Consider the following 5,078-nt stretch of genomic DNA (forward strand, 5'->3'; position numbering starts at 1 on the left):
CTCTCTCTCTCTCTCTCTCTCTCTCTCTCTCTCTCTCTCTCTCTCTCCCTCTCTCTCTCTCTCTGTCTCTCTGTCTCTCCCCTCCTCCCTTCGTAATCCCCCACGACTTCTCATTTTTAGTAAAACCATCACCATTTTTTGCATCCTGTAGCATAGTTTGTAGTCCTTTCATAATGTCAGTGGGCCCATTTTGCAAGTGCTATAGTTTTTCAATATCAGTCCTAAAGTGTGGGGCCCAGAGCTGACTTGACATTTAACCTGATCAGGGCAGAGGACATGAGGGGGGTGCTCTTTGAATCAGTTCTTGATCCACCCAATGGTGCTATCATCTTGTTGTGCTCACATCTTTCTTCACCTTGTCAACAGGATTTTAGGAAAGTGTTTCTGGAATTTTTACCTTAATTCAGACAATGTTATATTTATGTCATTTCCCTGAATTTGCAACGATCTTAAGGTTTGCAAAGCCCCTTGTGGGGGGCTATTGATATCCCGTCCTCTCACTTACCCATAGTAAGTCTTCGGTCGTCACCGGCCTCCTAGGAGGAATTACCAGACAGAGCACCCGAGGTTTGCAGGAGTTGTTTATTCAGGCTCAGCTACATCGCGACTGCCCTGAACTTCCGCATCAGGGCAACTTATAGGTACATATAGCCAATCATCTTCTACAGCTCTATTCATTACCTTTTAAGGTCATACATCAAGCAAGCAGGCACTAGCCCATATACCATTACTTCCTGGCCCCCAACATCTCCCCCTTTTTGTTTAATCAGGACGCTTGTCCGGTACAGCCTTAAGCGGTGCAGTTGCAATAACCTGAATTTAGCAGACCCTGGCGGCAGTAGGGGAATGCGGGATGTTCTGGCTTGGGTCATCTCCTGATCCCTGAACCTTACCCATCCTCGGTAACCCAACGCCCTCGGGCCCTGTCTTAGGCGGCCGGGTCAGGAGAGGTTGCCCGTCATAGAACGGATCCCATCTTACTTCAAGAGCGTTACATGTCTTCCATGGAAGCCAGCCATACTTGAGGGTCTGCTCCTTCCTCAATGGCCATAATGGCCTTTTGTGTGAGCAACATATATCCTTGTTGTCTTCTCTGCAATCGGCAGAGGTACCAGACAAGCAACCCTATGGTCAAGAGCAACACCATACTTGACGCCCCCAAACCTCCCCAAGAGGCAAACCATTGGGTAATGTTTTGGAACCACTCAGTCCATGCTGATAACTGGGGACCAGATATGGTGGTAGAATTCAATACAACTATAGCATGTCTTAATTCATTTAACCTCAGTGTAAACTGCTTATTCTATGTCCCATTTAAAAATGAACCCAGAGTATAGGACAGATTAGCTGCCCTAGAATATCTTTGGTACGGGGCGGAGGTCACACAAAGACCGGTTGTGTGCCATTGGCACTCCATGAGACCCATTTCCATTATGGCATCAATTTGCTCTTGCACTAGGTCCACCCTTTGATTAAGAATCATGATCCCCCCCTGCAAGGTTCGGTCTATGTCCATCTGCGATTGCATGGCTTCCGCTGCTTGTCGAGTAACATTGGCCAATGCCGCAGCTGTTTGCACCTGCTGTTGCATGGATGTAGCGGCCAAGGCAATAGAGGCTGCACTGGCTGCAATGGCAGCGATAATGGCCGCGGTCACTCCAAAGTCTCTTTTATGTCTCTGGGGCACTGTCAATCCTTGCTCCATCTTTACTGGCACCGGTAGCCAGGTGGGTGTGCGCGCAACACAGCCGTTTGATGTCGTGTCGCATTCCAGCACTGGCTAAGCACGCATGTGGCATTGCGGCAAGTGATCTCTTCCTCTGTAGAATTGGTCAGTACCCAAAGGAAGGGTGGCTAAACACAAACAGGTGTGGGCACATACTGAGTGGGGGGGTTTGTGTTGACCTTCCAGGTATTAAGGTTCCCCTCTCCGCTTATTAAGGTCCCATTACCGGCGGATCCTCCTAGTAGCATTACTAAGGGATTTCCCACTAAACAACTGCCATTGACCCCACATATAAGCCATTCATCAAAAGGATTGTCATCAGTACTACAACATTATACAGTAGTAGGGGGACTGTTCTGAATGAGCAGAACTAGTCAGTATAAAGTTGTCACAGTTTTAGGTTTTAGCATTAAAACAGTAGCCCAATAACTTAGTTAACAGTCTTACAATTTCAAACAATCTTAACTGAAACTTCCTTTTAAACAAAGATAGACTTGGAAGCTTAAGATTTTCCCAAATTACAATACTCCAAAACTTTAAGAGAAACTGCTTTTCATACAGCATAGATAGTACAGATGTTTACCAGTAATGATATCATCTCAAGTTTGAACTTCGAAATAAGAACAAATGAATTACCAATCTGATGACCTTAAAACTCCACATGAAGTTATACTAAACTAAAATCCTTTTTTTTTGCTGCCATACAACCAATCAACTTATAATCACTGTATATTTCCAGAATAGCCAAAAAGTTAAATGGACAATCAGCTATCACAGTAAATATTGGCAGTATTGTTACTACTTGTTTGTATCCCAAATATAAAAGCTTTAAACCATCAGATACTATAACATAAAAAATCCAATTCACATGAAAATAACATTATAACATAGGGTTAGCAGAACTGATAAAGTAACATAGCTAGTTTTACACAACTTTTTCTCCATCTTTTAATTTCAACAAAACTCAGATTGAAAACTGATTTGTCACTCAATTTTTACAGTATAAGAGGACTTTACAATTTAGATTTTACAATTTAGAGATACCATAATAGAACAATGACATAATGACATTAATTGCATTTCCGATTCATCACATACCAAAATTATTGATAGAAAATTAGGCTTACCAAGTGCAGAGGCTTTTCTCCTCTCCCCACAGTTGCAGAGCTTGGTTGTGGTCCCCGGGATTTGAAAGGAAAGAGGGTCATCTGCATGCCCCAGGGGCCCTCAATATAGCTGCTATGCCTCCCCCCAATGTTTTTAGCTGTTCCAACTTTTACTCCAATAAATTTACTCCTTAGAAACTTCTTTGAAAGTGATAGCTTTGACTTCCCTAGCAAGGGGAGAGGGAGTGGCGCCTACTCCCTTATCCCAGTTCTAGAGAACCCAAAAACCTCACCTTATGTATCAAATCTTGGAAAATATTCCAATTTGCCTAAATGCCAAATAGTAAAATGAATTCCAACTTTTCTTTAGCATCAAATTAGGAGTGACACTTTTCAAAGATGACCAGAATGCATTCAGTTGCCTTTTAGTTGCATTCTGTTTCACAAAACTTTTCTCTTTTAAGTGAGGCAGGAACTAGTTAAATGTTAATCTACCTGCCTCTTTGTTCTGAGGGAAAAGATTCCTTCCCCCTCCCATCACCCTCTCCTCACTCCACTTGGCCAGAGTGGAATGAAGAGGAGATTTTCAAACTTTTAAAGATCTTAAAACTTCTGTTCACACTTTTCAATAGCAACTAACTTATACCTATCTTAACTTCCTACCCATGTTCCTTTCTTTGCTACATGCTTAAACTTTCTTGCTTTTACTACTGTCTACTCTTCCTGTTGGACTTTGATTAAAGCCCCTTTAAAATCATATACATACTTTATTTCTTTCTAATTCCAACCTAACATTTCTCCTATACTCTTTCACTTGCATTTACCATCATATAACCTAAACAAGACAATATTTTGCTCTCTTTCTCTCCCTTTCCAGCCTGCACTCAGCAGCAGGGGAAAGGAGGGAAAGAGATACAGCATTTCAAAGGAATGTCCTGCAGTTGCAGCCAATGGTACAGAACTTTTCTAAATTAAATTTGGTCACAGACTCCCCATATCCAGAGGCCCGTTTCTGGAAGTCTGTGAAGTTGTCCAAAAGGCATTTCAAAGGAGTACACGGGCCGGCTGTGGATGACCCTTGGCCCATAATGGACCTGATGACTGGATAGGACAAACAAAGACACAGAAGGGACAGAACACAGCAGAAACACAAGACACGACACGTAACAGTTCTGTGCACAGTACCAATCACTCAAAACATGTACCACTCATTCAAAACAAGCAACTAAGTGGGACTCGAACCCACAATTTAATTGCTCAGACCAGAGTAATTAAGTGGGACTGAAACCCACAATTTAATCACCCAACAGGTAATTAAGTGGGACTCGAACCCACAATTTAATCACCTAAACCAGAAAGAGTAATTAGGTGGGACTTAAGGTGTTATCTATCTGCTTCTTAAAAGTGATCGGGCCTCCGGCAAGGTTGAAGGGAGGAGGACGGCTTCCTTCCGCCCATTCGGGCTTCCTTCCGCCCATTCGGCAGCCCAGGCGGCTGCCTCCCATGTAGGAACTTCCTCTTTTTTTTTTTTTCTGGGCGACGCCCTGTAGGCGTCGAAGTCATTCACTTCCTCTTTTCTAATTTTTGCTGCGCCACTGACTCCTCCTTTCCGGGTTCTTGCTCCCAGCGAACAGCGCGGAGCCAGCTCCTTCGCTGTCGCCATCTTCCCCGCTTTCTAACCCCCTCTCCGCTTCTCTCAACTCCTCCCACGGATATTGAGGAGGTCGGCTAGTCGATTCCTCCTCCGACTCCTCACTAGAGGAGCCTGCTAAGGATGTCCCAACCTGAGTACTCACCGGGCAGGACAGGGGCAAGGGTTTTGGGTTGAGTACCGAGTGAAATCGGTTGGGGTTAATGACCCCGGGTTTGTTTCTTCATACGAAGCCATTTGTTGTCCCACCACGGCCCATCTGCCTGCCTGCACCCCCGCATGTTATATCCAGGGGCAGATGGTCCATATTTTTTCTACAAACTGGCGGCACGTTCTTATCGGTATCTTTACGCCGCCCTTCTTGCACACTTTGTAAAGCTGCGCGGCAATAACTCCTTTCTCCTCAGGCAAAATTGCGGGGACACTTCCTGCCCCTCCCATCTTCTCAAAGGTACTCTTTACCAATGAGGCTGTCTGGAGAGCTAAGTTACAGCCCAGACGGTCTTCTCGGACCCTACCCAGGCCCCACGTTGGGCGCCAGTTGTGGTGGGCTATTGATATCCCGTCCTCTCACTTACCCATAGTAAGTCTTCGG

At 44.6% G+C, this 5,078-nt stretch overlaps 1 pseudogene; it reads right to left on the reverse strand.

The window, feature by feature from the left end:
- LOC138142442 (putative deoxyribonuclease TATDN2 pseudogene) overlaps positions 1-1,147 on the reverse strand; it is a 51,526-nt pseudogene extending 50,379 nt beyond the window's left edge.
- Positions 1,148-5,078: the final 3,931 nt, after the last annotated feature.

The sequence above is a fragment of the Petaurus breviceps genome, unplaced genomic scaffold (genome assembly GCF_028583685.1).
Source record: "Petaurus breviceps papuanus isolate PSGF00001 unplaced genomic scaffold, PetGlider_PUasm1.0 90579, whole genome shotgun sequence".
Lineage (NCBI taxonomy): Eukaryota > Metazoa > Chordata > Mammalia > Diprotodontia > Petauridae > Petaurus > Petaurus breviceps.